At 35.5% G+C, this 18017-nt stretch overlaps 1 long non-coding RNA gene across 3 annotated transcripts in view; it reads left to right on the top strand.

Moving 5' to 3' along the window:
* Positions 1-10860: 10860 nt before the first annotated feature.
* LOC132670165 (uncharacterized) overlaps positions 10861-18017 on the top strand; it is a 76298-nt gene continuing 69141 nt past the window's right edge. For all 3 annotated transcript variants that reach the window (XR_009606482.2, XR_009606478.2, XR_013555999.1), the window contains exons 1-2: positions 10861-10968; positions 11352-11490. This is a non-coding gene — a long non-coding RNA (uncharacterized LOC132670165). The remainder of the gene's footprint in view (positions 10969-11351; positions 11491-18017) is intronic.

Here is an 18017-nt window from a genome sequence, read left to right as displayed (position 1 = left end):
TATATATATATATATATATATATATATATATGTATACACACATACACACACACACACACACACACACACACACCAGAATTATAATTCTACAGTGATTTAAGCTCTGTAAGTATAGCACGATTGCTTCTTGCAACACAGCAGGACACATACTCTAAAAGACTTATCTCCTGGGGCTCCTGGGTGGCTCAGTTGGTTAAGCATCCAACTGTTGACTTTTTCTCAGCTCAGGTCATGATCTCACGGATTGAGGTCGAGTCCGGCATTGGGCTCTGCACTGACAGTGTGGAGCCCTCTTGGGATTCTGTCTCCTTCTCTCTCTGCCCCTCCCCACTTGCTCTGTGTATCTGTCTCAAAATAAATTTTAAAAAATAAATAAGTAAAATAAAAGACTTATCTTCTGAATAAGATATATACTTAAATTGTTGTTCATCTAGGGGAAAGAGAAATATCCACTGCAAAAAGAAAGTAAGAGAGTGATTAAGAATTCTGGATCCAAGCTAGAGCAGGAAAGATAACACAAACCAAGGATGCCCAACAATTAAATATTGATACAAATACTAGGCCTTGGGCCATGCATAAGTGGAGAAGGTGAACTATGATTCTACTAGTAAGTTAAGACCATTGGTGGGGACTACAGTGATCGAAGTCAGTAGTGTCTTCTGGCTGCCAGCAAAAGCAAATATAATTCCTCTCTGAAGGACAGATTCTCAATTTAGATCCTCGGCATTTTCTGTTTAAACTCAGCAAAATGTGAACTCAGAATCAAGTATTCTTAAGTGCACAAGCAAACAAGACACTATGATAAAGAGTCAGCAGATGCAAACAAACAAACAAGCAAACAAAAACTACAGATTCAGATGACTAGGGGATTCAGACCCTAAAATTATTAGATATAGGCTACAGGGGCCTAATGATTTATGACATATGTCATCAAATAAAAGAGGCCAGTAATATATTACAGAACAATCTAAAGTTTTAGAAATAAAAAATATGATTTGAAGTTAAAACAATGTGTATAGTAAACTAGTCATATCCAAAGTAATAATTCGTGAACTAGAAAATAGATCTACCCATACTGAGGCACAGACATATGAGAAAATGGAAAATATGAAAGTTTAAGGGATGTTGAGAATAGAAATAAATTTAAAATATGCCAAATCAGAGACTTAAAAGAAAATGTAAGAGTTAGGCCATATCTGAATAGATAAAGGGTGAGAATTACCTAAAGCTGACAAAAAGTTGGAATCTACAAATAAAAACAACACAATATAAGTATAACACAATATAAGATAAAAAGATATTAAATTTGATATTAAAATCATAAAATGGGTGGGGGGGCAGAGTAAAAATAGATTTAGAATATGTTGGAACTTAAGTTGTTATCAACTTCAAATGAACTGTTATAAATATAAGTTGTTATATATAAGCCTCATAGTAACCACAAAGCAAAACCCATAGTAGATACACAAAAGATAATGAGAAAGAAATATAAACACACCACTAAAGAAAGTCATCAACCCCCCAATAGAAAAGAGCAAGAGAAAAAGAAAGGGACAGGAACTACAAAACAGCCAGAAAACAGTTAACAAAATGAGAATAAGTACATACCTATCAATAATTACCTTAACTTTAAATGCACTAAATTCTCCAATTAAGACAGAGAGGCTGAATGGATTTAAAAAAAAGAAAAAACAAAACAAAACAAGACCCATCTATTTGCTGCATACAAAAGACTCACTTCAGATGTAAGGACCCACACAGACTGAAAATGAAGGACTGGAAAAAGATATTCTAAGCAAATGGAAACCAAAAGAAAGCTTGGATAGCTTGGATACTTGTATGAGACAAAATAGGCTTTAAAACAAAGACCAATAAGAGAGAAGGGCATTACATAATAATAAAGGGTCAATCCAACAAAAGGATATAATACTGTAATGATTTATGCAGCCAACATAGGAGCACATAAATATATAAAGCAAATATTAACATACCAAAAGGTTGAAATAGACTCCACTATAATAATAATAAGAGACTTCAGTACCCCATTTACATCAATGGATAGATCATTCAGACAGTAAATCAATAAGGAAATGTCAGCCTTTAATGACACTTTAGACCAGATGGGCTTAATGGATATATGCAGAACATTCCATCCAAAAGCAACAGAATACTCATTCTTATCAAGTGCATAAAGAACATTCTCCAGGATAGATCATATATTAAGCCACAAAACTAATCCTAATATTTTTAAGAGGATTGAAATCATCAGTCATTTTTCTAACCACATGATATAAAACTAGAAGTCCATTACATGAAGAAAACTGAAAAATTTACAAATATGTGGAGATTAAATAGCATGCTGCTCATCAACCAATTATCAGTGAGAAATCAAAAGATAAATGAAAAAAAAAGGGAGGGCTCAAATAAATATAACCAGAAATGAAAAGGAGACATTACAACTGATACAACAGAAATACAAAGGATCATAAGACACTACAATGTACAAGTATATGCCAAAAAACTGAACAACCTAGAAGAAATGGATACATTCCTAGAAACATATAACCTTCAAGATCAAATCATGAAGAAATAGAAAATCTGAATAGACCAATTACTGGGGAAAAAAATTGATTGATTCATTAATCAAAAACATCTCAACAAACACAACAAGTCCAGGACCAGACATCTTCACTGGTGAATTCTGTCAAACATTCAAAGTATTGATGCCAATCCTTCTCAAACTCTTCTAAAAAATGGAAGATAAGAGAAAAATTCTAACCTCATCTTTTGAGATGAGAATTACCCTGATACCAAAATCAGACAAGGATGCCACAAGAAAAGAAAATTATAGGCCAATATTGCTGATGATGCAGAAATCCTCAACAAAATATTAGCAAACTGAATTCAGGAATACATTAAAAGGATTACACACCATAATCAGGTGGGATTATTCCAGGGTGACTAGGAAGGTTCAACATCTGCAAATCAATTAATGTAATACACATCATTAACAAAATGAAGAATAAAAATCAAATGATCATCTCAATTGTATGCAGAAAAATTATTTGACAAAATTTAACACCCATTTATGATAAAAACTCAACAAAATGGTTATAGAAGGAACACATCTCAATATAATAGAGGCCATATATGCCAGGCCCACAGCTAACATCATAATCAGTGGTGAAAAGCTGAAAGCTTTACTTTAAGGTCAGGAACAAGACAAAGATGTCCACTCACTACTTTTATTCAACATAGTCCTGAAGGTCGTAGCCACAGCAATTAAGAAAGAAAGAGAAATAAAAGGCATCCCAATTGAAAAAGAAGGAGTACAGCTGCTACTGTTGTAGATAACATAATATTATATGCAGAAAAACCTGAAGACTCCACCAAAAAACTTAAAGACCTAATGTTAGACCTGAAACCATAAAATTCTTAGAAAAAAATGTAGGAGGTAAGCATCTTGACATTGGTCTTGGCAGTGATTTTTTAGAGCTGATTCCAAAAGCAAAGGAAACAAAAACAAAAATAAACAAATGGGACCACATCAAAACAAAAGTCTTTTGCACAGCAAAGGAAATCATCAACAAAAGAAAAGGTAACCTACCCAATGGGAGAAAATATTTATAGATCATATAAAGATATACCTTTATCTTTATATATCTTTATCTTATAAAGATAAGAAGTTAATATCCAAAGCATGTAAAGAACTCATACAACTCAAGACAAAAACTACAACAAGCAACATACAACCCAATTAAAGAATGGGCAGAGGATCTGAACAAACATTTTCCCAAAGACATACAGAGAACCAACAGGTACATGAAAAGATGCTCAATATCAATATCATCAGGGAAATGCAAATCAAAACCACAATGAGATATCACCTGTCAGAATGGCTATTATCAAACAAACAAGAAAAACAAGTGTTGGCCAGGATGTGAATAAAAGGGAAACACTGTGCACTTTTGATGGGAATGTAAATTGGTAGAACCACTATGGAAAACAGCTTGTTGGTTCTTCAAAAACTTAAAAATAGAGCTACCATATTATCCAACAATTCCACTTCTGACTATCTAAAGAAAATAAAAACACTAATTCAAAACTTATATGCAACCCTATGTTTATGGCAGCATTATTTATAATAGCTGAGATATGGAAATAACTCAAGTGTCCATTGATAGAGGAATGGATAAAGAAGATATGGTGTATATATATATATATATATATATATATATATATATACATATACACACACCATATATATACACACACACACATACACACACACACACACACACACAAAAGCATATTATTCAGTCATAAAAATGAATGAAATCATGCCATTTGAAACAACATGGATGGACCTCAAGGACATTTTGCTAAGTGAAATAAGTCAGACAGAGAAAGACAAATACCACATAATTTCACTCATATGTGGAATCAAAAATAAACAAATAAAAAACAAAAACCAAGCTAATAGATACAGAGAAAAGATTGGTGGTTACCAGACATGGGCGCTGGGAAGTGGATAAAATAGATGAAGGGGTTAAAAGGTAGAAACTTCCAGTCATAAAAAAAAAAAATGTCATGGGGATATAATGTATAGCATAAGGACTGTAATTAATAACACTGTATTGCATATTTGCAAGTTGCTAAGAGACTAGATCTTAAGTCCTCATCGCAAGAAAAAAATTTTTTGTAACTATGTATGGTGACATGTTAAGCAGACTTATTGTGGTGATCATTTCTCAATATATAAAAATATCAAATTATTATGTTGTACACCTGAAATTAATGTTATATGTCAATTATGCATCAATTTAAAATGCATCATATATACCAAGAAGCATATATAAGAAGAAATCCACAAATAAATTCATCATAATAAAATGGCAAAACATTGGTTTGCCTGGGTGGCTCAGACGGTTGAGCATCCAACTTCAGTTCAGGTCATAATCTCATGGTTCGTGAGTTCAAGCCCCTCTGCTGTCAGTGTAGGGCTAACTTCAGATCCTCTGTCCCCTCTTTCTCTGCCCACCCCCACTCTCACGTGCTCTCTCTCACAAAAATAAATCAACATTAAAATTTTTTGCAAAATTTTAAAACAGCAAAACATTAATGAAAGGATAAATTCTTAAGAGTAATTCAAAAGAAAAGACAAATCATTCACAAAGAACAACTAAATTTTCAACAGGAATAATAGAAGTTAGAAAACTATGATGATATACTGAAAATAATGGAAGATAAAACTACTAATTCAAAATTTAGTATCTAGCAAAACTATTTTAAGAATGGGGATAGAGATAAAATCATTTTCAGGTAAAAAACAAAACAAAACAAAATAAAACTGAGTTTGTCACCAACAAAACTTCACTGAAGGAATTTTTTAAAAAAGAAAATGACCTCAGAAATATGGTGGGCAATGGAGGAAGGAATGGTAAGCAATAAAATTGAGAGACGAGATAAATCTGAACAAACTGCAAAAGTAATATTGATGTCTAATTTTTTTTTTTGCTTAAAAATGACAGAAATAAAGTATGAGAAAATAAGGGCCTGCTGATTAGTAAGAGGGAGTGATCACAGTTACAATCCTAGAAGCATGCATTACTCTGGAGTGGGGACTTAAATACTGATTTGCATTCGATGTTTCAAAGTTAATATGGTAATTTTTCAAGGGTAATCACTAAAAGATACTGTTCCTTTAGTAAAGTAGAAAAAAATCAGGAAAACAAACAGAATGATGAAATCAACAATACCAAAAAGAAAAGGAAAAGAATCAGAAAATCCAAATTAAAATAGCATTAAGAGGTTCAAATATAATAGAAATCACATTAGATATTAAGGGACTAAATTTATGAGGTAGTGAGTAAAACTTTTCAGATTAGATTATATATTTGAATGAGGGTTGTGTGTCTGTGTGGGAAAGAGAGACAGAGGGAGAGTGAACACTCATAAGAACATGAAATATTCTGAAGCAAAATTATAGAAAAAAGTATGTTAAACAAATACCAGCAAAAATATTGTTGTGGTAGATATATTTAAGTAGGACCAAAAAGATTTTAAGATAGAAAGTATAAATTAGGCTAACCATTACATAATAATAAAAAGGTTGATCTTATTAGGAAGATATAAGTTCTAAACTTATATGTATCAAATTGAGAGACCTCAAAATACATGAAGTAGAAAAATCTATAGCATTATGGGTACAAGTGGGAAAATCTATGATTATAGTGAAAATTTTCTAAATTTGTCTCTCAACTATCAGTAGATAAAGCAGGCAGTAAAAGTAAGTCAAGTAAATATACACACTGAGCAATACAATTTAAAAGCTTGATTTAAATGAATATATATATATATATATACATACACAAAATCACACTTCCAATTATTACAAAGTATGTTTTTCTTCAAGCACACATATGCTATTTATAAAACATGACCTTAAAAAAAATTTACTACACTATAAACATGAAAACATTTACTATATCATAAAGCAAGTCTCAACCAATTTCCAAAAATCTGTATACCACAAATTATGTCCTCTTACCATGATGTAGTGAAATATCAATTAAAAGAATATAAACTTAAGAACACAAATATAAGAATGGAAATTAACAATCACATTTTTAATAACCAAGGATCAAAGATCAAATGACACAGAAAATTTCAAAATATTCAGAACTAAGCACCAATTCCTACACTCCATTACAAAGTTTGGGGGACACACTTAAAACAGTATTTAAAGGAATGTTTTGATTAGAAAAGTTATTAAGTAGCAAAATTTAAAAATTAGAGAATTAATGCCAAAGAAATTCAAAAAAGGGTAGAAGGAAAAAGAAACTAACAAGCAAAAATTAAAGAACATAAAAACAAAGATAAAAGAGACACCCAGTAGAAGTCGAAGTTGGTTGTTTTATATATTAATAAAACTTCTGGCAATATTCACCAAGAAAAAGTAGAGAATATCCAAAGGATCAATATCAAAAATATTTTTTTTTTAATTTTTTTTTCAACGTTTTTTATTTATTTTTGGGACAGAGAGAGACAGAGCATGAACGGGGGAGGGGCAGAGAGAGAGGGAGACACAGAATCGGAAACAGGCTCCAGGCTCCGAGCCATCAGCCCAGAGCCTGACGCGGGGCTCGAACTCACGGACCGCAAGATCGTGACCTGGCTGAAGTCGGACGCTTAACCGACTGCGCCACCCAGGCGCCCCAATATCAAAAATAATTTTTTAATGAAGCATAAAGCTACAATCAGCAACAATTTTAAAGAAAGCACAATATGACAAATGGCTTTTTGTTGAAAACTTTTAAATGCAGACAAAATAAATTCCTAGTCAAATACAACACACCAAAATACCAAAACTAAACTAGAAACAAAACAAAACCAGAAAACCTGAGTTTACTTATGACATTTTATTTATTTTTTAAGTTTATTTATTTATTTTGAGAGAGAGGGAGAGAGAGAGAGCGCATGAGCAGGGACAGGCAGATCACGACCCGAGCTGAAATCAAGCCCCAGATGCTTGACTGAGCCACCCAGGAACCCCTACCACATTTTAAAAGAAATTAAACTTATAGTTTAAAATCTTCCCTCAAAGAATACATCAAGGCAAGCTGGGATATTTCATTTTAATTTACACAAGTCCTCTCAGACAATGGGAATCAAGTAAACATTGCCTAATTCACACGGCATCATACTTTTCTAGGAGTACTCAGGCCTCAGGCAAGTCCTACAGCCTCAATCCAATCCTGCTTGGTTTACACTTGGAGTTTATCCTTTTCATCTGTAAGGACACTGTGGAGAGCTAAGCTACATCCCACCTTGGGGATTCTGTATACTTAGCTAAACCACTAGGAATTCTGATTAGTAGACACAAAGAATATTTAAAAATTTTTCTAGCGTTTATTCACTTTTGAGAGCGAAGGACAGAGCATGAATTGGGGAGGGGCAGAGAGAGAGAGGGAGACACAGAATCCAAAGTAGGCTCCAGGCTCTGAACTGTCAGAACAGAGTCCCATTTGGGGCTGGAACCTGCAAACCGTGAAATCATGACCTGAGCCCAAGTCCAAAGCTTAACCGACTGAGCCACCCAGGCGCCCCTGAAACAATATTTAATACTGAACTGATGGTTCAGATGACTTTAGGATTCCTGGAATTTAAAAAAGTTAACAGCTTTATTGAGGTACCACTTTCATACTATAAAATTCACCCATTTTATGTGTGCAGTTGAATTATTTTTAGTAAATTTATAGTTGTGCAATCATCAGCACCGTTGGTTTGCAAATTCAGAGCTTCTGGGGTGAAGTTCTGAAACCGGCCCCTTTCTCGGAGGGCAAGGAGAGGCGGAGGAAGGAGGCCAACCACTCCAGATTGCGAAGTGGCAGGCTGAATAAGCAAGGGGACTTACGTACAAGGCTTGTCTTGGTCCCTGCAAGATGCACAAATCATCACACTCCCGCCAGAATCTGAAGTTTATACGGAGACTGTACCCGGGTTTAGTCACCACGCAGACTTGCTTTCTCGAGGCTGCATCCTGGAAAACGGCGGGCTGCAGGAAAAGTGAGCAGAATGTACATTTCAAGGACAGGGGAGGGGCGAGGAGCCTTCATTGCCCTGGCCCAGCTTGCAGGTCAACTGGAGGTCATGTCCTCTCATAACTTCCTCTTACAATTCAGTCTTACAATATTTCCATCACTTCAAAGTGTTTTTCTTTTCCTTTTTTTCTTTCTTTCCTTCTTTTTCTCTTTCTTTCTTTCTTTCTTTCTTTCTTTCTTTCTTTCTTTCTTTCTTTCTTTCTTCTTTCCTTCCTTCCTTCCTTCCCTCCTTCCTTCCTTCCTTCCTTCCTTCCTTCCTTTCTTTCTTTGTTCACTGCAAAGTATTTTCTTATGCCTATTTAAAACCAATCCCCACTCCTACCCCCAGACCAGGTAACCACTCTTTTTTGAGTAAGAAGAGAAGAGCTCACTCAAACTCTCTGGGTGTAGCAGTGTTATCCTGAGGAAAGACAGCAATATAAATACATATATATTTTCATTAACATAAAAAGTGTACTTGTGCCTCTGTTTTATTGGTCTTCTAACCTGAGAAAATTTAAAGACATTATTTGGTATACAGGGGGACAAAAACCCTAAGAATTGAGATTAAAAACCCTAAGAATTGAGATTAGCAGACAGAAATAAGAATACACTAGATAAGCCAGCAGTTTCAATGAGTAGAAAATGCAGCTGGATCAGACACCATGTCTAATGTGCATCTTTTTATCTCTGGCTTTCATATAATAATTGAAGTAGGCCAGACCACAAAGGTTGGTGAAAATGACCTTGACTCAAATAGAGGTTATTTTCACTTCAGTGTACTATTAATCAGAATGTAAGCAGTGCAAAGAGTATAACTAGATAAAGACACAAATAGGGGCACCTGGGTGGCTGTTAGTTAAGCATCCAACTTTGGCTTAGGTTATGATCTTGTAGCTTGTGGGTTCAAGCCCTGTGTCAGGCTCTGTGCTGACTGCTCGGAGCCTGGATCCTGCTTCAGATTCTGTGTCTCCCTCTCTCTCTCTGCCCCTCCCATGCTTGTGCTTTCTCTCTCTCTCTCTCTCTCTCTCTCTCAAAAATAAATAAGCATTAAAAAAATAATAAAATAAGTTTTTAAAAAACCACAAAGGAGTAGATATAGCACCATGCCTCCCTAAATCCTCATTTGTACTGAAAGATAGTGTTCACTGCAGCCCTGACATAGGGGGAAAAATCCCCTTGTTCAATTCCATGGGCTCTTTGCTTTGTATTTGGTCAGGATGAGCAAAGGGCACTCTAACTTTTCATTCAATATTCTATCCAGTAAGAAATTCTTACTATGACATAGATACGCACTTCTAAGTCTGCGGCCAGCTAGCCATTCTGCAGTATACTGCTGCCCCATTTTTTTTTCCTTTTTGAGTATAGTTAACAAATAATGTTCTTTAGTTTCAAATGTTCAACATAGTGTTACCCTGGCCTTTTATATGTGTTTTGAATTCAGTTGGTAACTGGCCCTTCTCAAAATGCACAGCATTGCTTTTGTCCCCATCTTTGCTCACAGTGCTCTAATGCTGGTATAAACCTTTTCTCATTTTAATTTATTTATACATTTCTCATTACTCAAGGCACAGTTCACTCACTCTAACTCCTAATTGGAAATCACTGTTTCTTCCTCCTTCTTCGAATTTCAAAGGAAGCTTGTGTCTCCTTAAAAGTATCTATTTAATCCACCTTATAAAGTAATTTATTTGTAACTATTATATCCATCCTTCTACAATAGAAAATCCCTAAGAGTGCAAACCTCTGTATAATATAGTCCCTGCACTTAGGCGCCTGGGGTGGCTCAGTCGGTTAAATGTCTGACTCTTCGTTTCAGCTCAGGTCATGATCTCACAGTTTCTGAGTTCAAGCCCCACATGAGGCTCTGTGCTGACAGTGCGGTGCCTGCTTGGGATTCTCTCTCTCCCCCTCTCTCTCTGCCCCTTCCCCTGCACAGTCTCTCTCCTCTCTCTCTGTCTCTCTGTCTCTGTCTCTCTCTCTGTCAAAATAAATAGACTTTAAAAAAAAAAGATTAAAAAAAACTGTATAATGAATGACCTCTCACTACCATCTTTACTCCTTTTATTCCAGTTCCACTCATTCCCCCGTAGGCATTATTTTCAATAGTTTACTTTTGTCCTTAAGTTTTAGGCTCTTTTTTTTTTCCTCTAAATAAGCAATAGTAGTTTCCATGTTCTGTGTGAAGTATGCTCACTCATGCTTTCCTCTCCTCAGAATTTTGGTAGGAATCAGCAATGCAAGTCATTGGCAGAAGCAGTGTATGGGAGGGAGGAGCATGAGGTTGGGTGTTGATTCCCTTGGTCGCCTTTCTGGGAGCTCACAATAAGCTTGCCGGATTCCTGGAACAAAGGTCACAGTCCAGTTAAGAGGTCTTCTCCTCCAGGTAACTGTTCCCTCCACTTGTCTTTTCAGTCCTAGAGGTGTGAATCATCACTGCTGTTCTCAGCTCTGGGGTGAGTTCACCATCCTTGTGGGTTTCCGGTATGCTAACCATAGCTTTGTGAATAGTTATGTTAAACTCCCTGCAAACGAATCAATTAGAGGGCACCATCTGTTTCCTAGGAAGACCCTGACTGACACTGTTAACAGTGGCATTCTGCTGTTCTTTTCATATCTGCAGGAATGTTAACCCAAGGCCAAACTGACCTGGTCTTTGTTATGTAAGACAAAAAGATATCTAATTAAGTCTTCTCTTTTTTAAAAAGAGTAAAGTTTATAGTGAACAGTGAACTGAAGCTTTGTCTCACTAAGATGGCTGTTTTTCAGTGATGGGAGGGCCACGTGGATATACAGAAACATGATGCATCATCACTGTAGTGCTCCAGTCAGCCCCCTCAGTAAGAATCTCCCAGCGCAAGAGTCCAATACTCTGACCTGCTGAAAATGCAGCACCCTTTCTCCATAGGTAAGTAAGGACTCTCCTTAAAGACTGCTCATATTTCTCTTCCTTATAAATGAACTCAAATACATAGTTGAAAAGTTAAAAAAAAAATCATTCCTATATCTTGCCATATCTTGTCAAACTTACTCTTAACACCAGAAGAATACAGAGTCTCTAAAAAGAATATACAGAATATAAGTTCACATTCCATTGTTGTCTCAGACCTTAACTGCAAGTGTTAATTTTTGTATGCTGCTATATTAAATAACAAGCTATTGAAAAGAACAGATTTTTCTCTAGACTAAGTGGCCACACTACCGTGTTTCATCATTTTTTAGGTCTATTTTTTATACTTGCATACTTTCCTTCATTGTTGATATTGTGATTTTCTCCCCAACATTATTCTAACACCTCTTTTGAAGAGCAGTCATGGCGTTTGGAGTGGGAGGCTGGCTTTGACCTTTCTCACAGTTCCAGAGGGATAATCTCATTCTTTTGCCACAATCATTGTTTCACGCATGACACTGTCAGGACTTAACACACTATTCCAACGGAAGAAATTGATTGGTTCACACGTGGCAAGATCGGGGGGGGGGGGGGGGGGGGGCAGGGCAGGGGGAGAAGCTATATACACCAAATGTGAATTTGAAAGCACATTGCTGGCATCATATTTCTGAGCTATGAAAAGCCAGCCTAAGGATAAAACCAAACACAGGGTTATGAAGCTAAGAGGATTCTAGAATTGACATCCTGATTGCACTGTGACTGATGGCCACCATACCATGGGTGTTTTCCTAGTTGCATAATTCAATAAATTGTTTTATCTGGTTTAAGTTGAACTTTTGCTGTTTACTTTAAAAGTCACCGATAGACTTTTCTGGCAATTAACCAGAACTCCATTCTCTGTCCTGTTTGTCACTATGTTGGTCTTAGTGTCATCTAAGTGTCATTAAAGTGTCACCCAGACTTTAATTTCTATCTTGGGTATCTATTTGATGCAAATAGTAGAAAAGACCAGTCAAGCTTGAAGGTTTACTTCTATCAAATACCTAGGATTATAGGAGAAAGCCTAACAGTTGCTCTATATCATGGCCATCAAATAGTATTCAAGCTTTGTGGTAACAAATTTTCTCACCACTTGGAGCTCATTTTTGCACCCTTAATATGTATGTTCAAGAAGGCTGAACTGCCGGATGCCTAATTCCTAGATCAATGAGAAGTATTTGTACCTACCGATCGCTGCAAGAATACACATATGTGTGCGGTCTGGGGAGACCCTTCTTCCTGCCAGGGAAGGGAACTAGAATAAATATAGTGGATTATTCTTTAAATGGTAGACATTATTCTTTTTTGGCACTTACTTGTTATTCATTGGACTCATTAGAAAGTCTGATGCTAAAACAGTTGGAATAGCAAAAATTACAAATTTACAGCATATTGCTGAATTTCAATGCAGTGATACTTCTTTCAGGCATCATGTATTATGTCAGAACATTGTTTTAATAAATTAACAGCGCCAGAAAAAAAATAAGAACGGAAATAGCTTGCCATCTTTGGCATTGTAATTCTCAATGCTCTCAAAGCCTGACACCTAAAGCACAACAGGAAAAGCCTGAATTATAACGTGACCAATTCAAAGATGGCCCCAGAAAAGAGTTTCCTATGATTTGAGATGTCAAGGTCCATCAGTAACAGCTTTGCTCATCAACCGAAAGTGCCAACTTCACTGACACAGTTTAATTTTCCTCAACAATATTCAACTAGATTCCTTCTGCGGCTTCTCCTAGAATATATTGTCACTCTACAATTTGTTGTTGTTCTTGTTGTTCTCATAATCCTAAACTGTATTACCCTGATAGTATCCTTTTAGGTATACTCATTTTATCCTTTTGGGTAGATACCTGGAGAGAGGGAACAGTGTCCTTTTCGTTTCTTGCACCACTACTAGGGACTTCTAATGTATAACCATATCCAGTTACTCTCTCCTTCTGGCAACACTGGAGGATTACACTTCCCTGGCCCCATGCATTTGTGACTGCTCATGTGAGTATTTATACCCAGTAAAATGTGATTGGAAGTGGTGTTTGTCACCTCTTGGCTGAGATAGTGAAAGAAATCTATGTGCAATTCTCTAGTTTCTCTTTCCTCACAGCAGTGAGCCAGGAAGGTGTGTATCCAGGTGAAATGCTGTAAGATAGCAAATTGCCATCCCCTTGGACCTCTGAGTAAAGCTTCCTTATCTTGTACAGTTTAAACACCATGTAAATTCAGTCCTATTAAGTCACTAAGATTTGGAGTTTACTCTCTCAGAATAAGAATAGATTATTAATGCAATCATGTATATGAGAAATAATTATTAAATTTATATTATTTAATTGGCTTTTAATCAAATCAGCCCTACTCACTTATCATCTGCCATTTGGGGCTCTTTTCTTAAAAGAAAAAACTTTTTAAAAAGTTAGGACAGCATATTTGTTTTTCCCTTTCCTTCAGTATAGGTGCAACTGTTTGTCCTGGGTGAAAGGATTCTTTAAAAAACTCTGTTAGAAGTTCTTACACGGGGACCAACTTAACATTTCAAACACCTTGAGACCTAAGTGGGTTGTCTTCTGTACATTCTGATGGGAGTAACAGATCCTTAGCCTTTTATCACATTTTTAAGTGTCCAGAACCACAAATATATATAACTCCTAGATTAGGTGAAATCTGGAATTTCTATAGAACAGGTCCTTAATATATTAATATATTTAGGACAACTGAGAAAGTTGAAAGGAGATGTCCTTTGTCTATCGTTCTCTCATAAACATATAAAATAGTGAATTAAACTAACCAGATATTTCCTCACATCTCAAAATGTTCCTTAAAGTAGACATGCTAAGTCACTGACTCTTAAACTTTTCAACTAGTTTTGATCTCATTTAAATTGATGAAAGAGGCATGCTTGGGTGGCTCAGTTAAGTGTCTGACTTCTGTGGCTCAGGTCATGATCTCGCGGTTCGTGGGTTTGAGACTTGTGTCGGGCTCTGTGCCAACAGGTCACAGCTCAGAGCCTGAAGCCTGCTTCATATTCTGTGTCTCCCTCTCTCTCTCTGTCTTTCCCCTGGTTGCACTGTCTCTCTCTCTCCCAAAAATAAAATAAACATTAAAATTTTTTTAATTAAAAAATATATTGATGAAAAACAAAAATACAGACTCAAAGAAAAATCTTTAAATCACTCATTTTGTAACAACAGATCATGCTACATGGTCAAACAGTCATATCATTGGACCAATATAATATTCGAATAGTTCATATCACCTTGATGAAGTCAACTATCATGTTAATGTATAACCACCAAGAGACTGATACCAATCCACATCCTTATAAGTTTTTACAGTATGAGTCTCTTAGTAATCTATTTCAACTATTTCTAATAAGTATTCAATTACTAATAGGTTGTTGATTCACATAACCCAATGAACGTAGCCCTTATCCCAACTTCCAGAAAGACTTGAAAATAATAATTCTGCTACAATACACTCAAAAACAATGGTGCCAGAAAGTCTGAATTGTCATGATGTTGAAGACATTCTTTCACTGCATATTCCAAGGAATAAACATTTCTGGCTTTGTGAGCCACTTTTTCTCTTAGTATCCTATCTTTTATCTCCACCAGGTCATGGTTTATAAGCAAAAACAAACAAGAAGAAAAAAACAAAACTTCTATCTCCTGGTCATCACTTTGAGTACACATATCCTTGCCTGAGTTCATGAGAACCCATTAGTATTCATCTACCTTTACCTATCTCTAGACTTCATAAACTAGATGAACAATTAGTCACAAACCTTGTGCTATGCAAAATAAATGTTTCATTTTTTTCTCACATCAGTGAAGTTGCTTATTGACCCACACAGCGAATGAATATATCAAGATATGCGATATGGTTACTCATATGTGTCTGTGTCTTGGGTCATATGGTGATGCCAGGTCATTCAGAATAAAGATCATGTTATACTTATATCTGTGACTCTTACAAGCTTCTAGTGCATTACCTTGAACATAGCATGTCCTTGGTAAACATGCCCTTACTTATAGTTACACACTGGATGGGTGGGTCGATGGATGGATGGATAGATAGATAGATGATAGACAGATAGATAGATATATGACAGATGAATAAATGCTACCAAATCAATGGAAATAAGAAAGCAGTGTGTTACTTTATATATATATATATTATATATATATATAATATATTTATATTTATATTTATAATATATATAATATATATATATTTTATATATATATATATATTATATATATATATATATTTGAATGTAGGAGACTAATCCCAGATTTTGCCACTAACTAGCATTAACTACCCAGAAATTTTAGACAAGTTAGTTACCACTGTGGACTCCAGATTCATCATCCATAAAATAAGGGAGCTAAGATTATGTGGTCTTTGTCACTTCTTTACCATTAAAAGTCTGTGATGGATAATTGCCCACTAAGCTTGGTACTATAGTATTTCAAGTCTCTCTCCTTTTCTTTTCATCAGTGGCCTTAAATATCTTTAAGTAACTGTCCATTTTTCTTTCACCAATAATCCTACACAGGCTGAAATAGAAACCCTACAGAGGAAGATCAAGGAAGAGCCTGTAACTTTGATCTTTAGTCTCTAGGTATAAAACAGCCCAAGGATAAGAAGCAAAGAAAGGCAATGTCAGACTAGGCAGGCTTGAGAAAAAAATGGATGATCTGCAGGGGGGGAAATCTGGAGTTAACTATTTTGCAGAGAGTTTCTGAACAAAAAGTTGGGGCTTTGAAGTGAAGGAAGTTGCAAGGAAGAGGAAGTTGATGATTCACCAAATGACAGAGAAATGTGGTGATAAAATGGGTTAGATGTGTCTGTATGCTGGAGAGTCTGTAACTGGAATAAGACACTCTGAAAAGCCATGAGTAGAATATACTAAATTGTTTTATTCTCACATAGAATGGAAGAACTCATTTCCTGATACTACAGACACGATAGAGGCAGTAGGGAGTGGCAACTAATGGCATCGGTCTAGGATTCAGACAAATTTACCCCTTGGGTGACATTCTGGCAAGTATCAGGTCTCAGTTTCCTCATCAATAGTAAATATGGCTACACCATGGGGGTGTCATGAGGATAAAGACAAAGCTTTTGTAGTCCCAGCTCAGTGTCTGGCATGACTAAGTGTTCAATCATTATTAATTATTATTAGTCATGAGGAAGAAAATAAGATAGTCCTATTATTTGAAGGCCTTTGTCTCTGATTGAATATGGCCAAGTCAGAATGAGGGTGGTTGGAAAGGTACCAAAACCAGCCCAGGAAAGCTAGCACAAATGTGGCTGGTGAAGAGCTATCAAGTAGTAGGACTAAGGGAGCAAGTTTTCAGAAATTGCCTCCAACTGAATTTGCATCCAAACCAGAGATTAAAGGCAGTTTCAGAACTAGTGAGAGTTGACAGCTAGAGTCTAAACTGGGTAATTTACACCAAGAAACCTCCCATTTGTGTTTGGTCATTACTCTGCCTGTCAAGCAGTAAACCACTGTTCGATTCAATCTAGTCTTTAATACCATAGACAAAGTCATCAATAGCTCTTGTTAGTTTTTATAGGTTAAGCATTGAAAACATTTGATCTTATCTCTCAATTCTGTTTCTTTTATTTAGCTTTTATAAGATTAAGAGAGAAAGTGTATGTGGCTGGTGGGGAGGGGGAATGTGACAGCTTTTAAAAGATCTTCTCCAGGCAACTGGAAACTGAAACACAAATTTAATTGATCATTTTAATTATCTTCCCCCAGACTTAAAAATGTACATTGAAAAATGTTTCATTACATGGTATTTTAACTAAGACAATAATTTACATGTTAGTGACCGAGTGGCAACCAAGAAATTTTAAGACCCTTTTGCTGCATTTTAAATGTTAAAGCTATATATATTTAAATTTTCAACATTAGGCGTTGCAATTTCAATTCCACTTAGAATATGGTGAGGGAAAAGAAAAAGTAAATATAGAGTAATAACACATCTAATTAAAGCATGTTTTCTCCACTAAAGGCACATTTTTGACAAAGATATGATATTAGATTTGAAGATGTTCCTTAATGTGTATATAGGAGGAAAATTATATATTTTCAAGATTTGTATAGGAGTCCCTAGAGTGATTTGGTTTCTCAAGCACATTTATATCTCATTTACTCATCTCCTATTGCCTTACACCTCAAAATGCACATTTTCTGACTCCTAACTGTACAACTCATCAAGTGCCAAATTCAAGAAGGTACAAGGTATCATTCAATGTAAGAGATAAAAAGAGACACATTCAAAAAGCATTTGAAAGCTTTAAGCAAAAAGTTCTATCTTATATTTCATGTTTCTAAATTCTGGTTTCATGGAGCAAATTCCAGAAATGAAAAGAAATGAAAATCTCCTGATTTTCTTTATTTTCTTAAATCTGTCTTTGTTACTTGTGCTCTGTCATATACTACTTGTAAGAAAATCACATACATATTCAAAATAAGATATTCATGTTTAATA

The sequence above is a fragment of the Panthera onca genome, chromosome B3 (assembly GCF_046562875.1).
Source record: "Panthera onca isolate mPanOnc1 chromosome B3, mPanOnc1 haplotype 2, whole genome shotgun sequence".
Taxonomy (NCBI): Eukaryota; Metazoa; Chordata; class Mammalia; order Carnivora; family Felidae; genus Panthera; species Panthera onca.
Note: the sequence above shows the minus strand (reverse complement) of the source record. Positions and strands in the feature narration are given on the sequence as shown.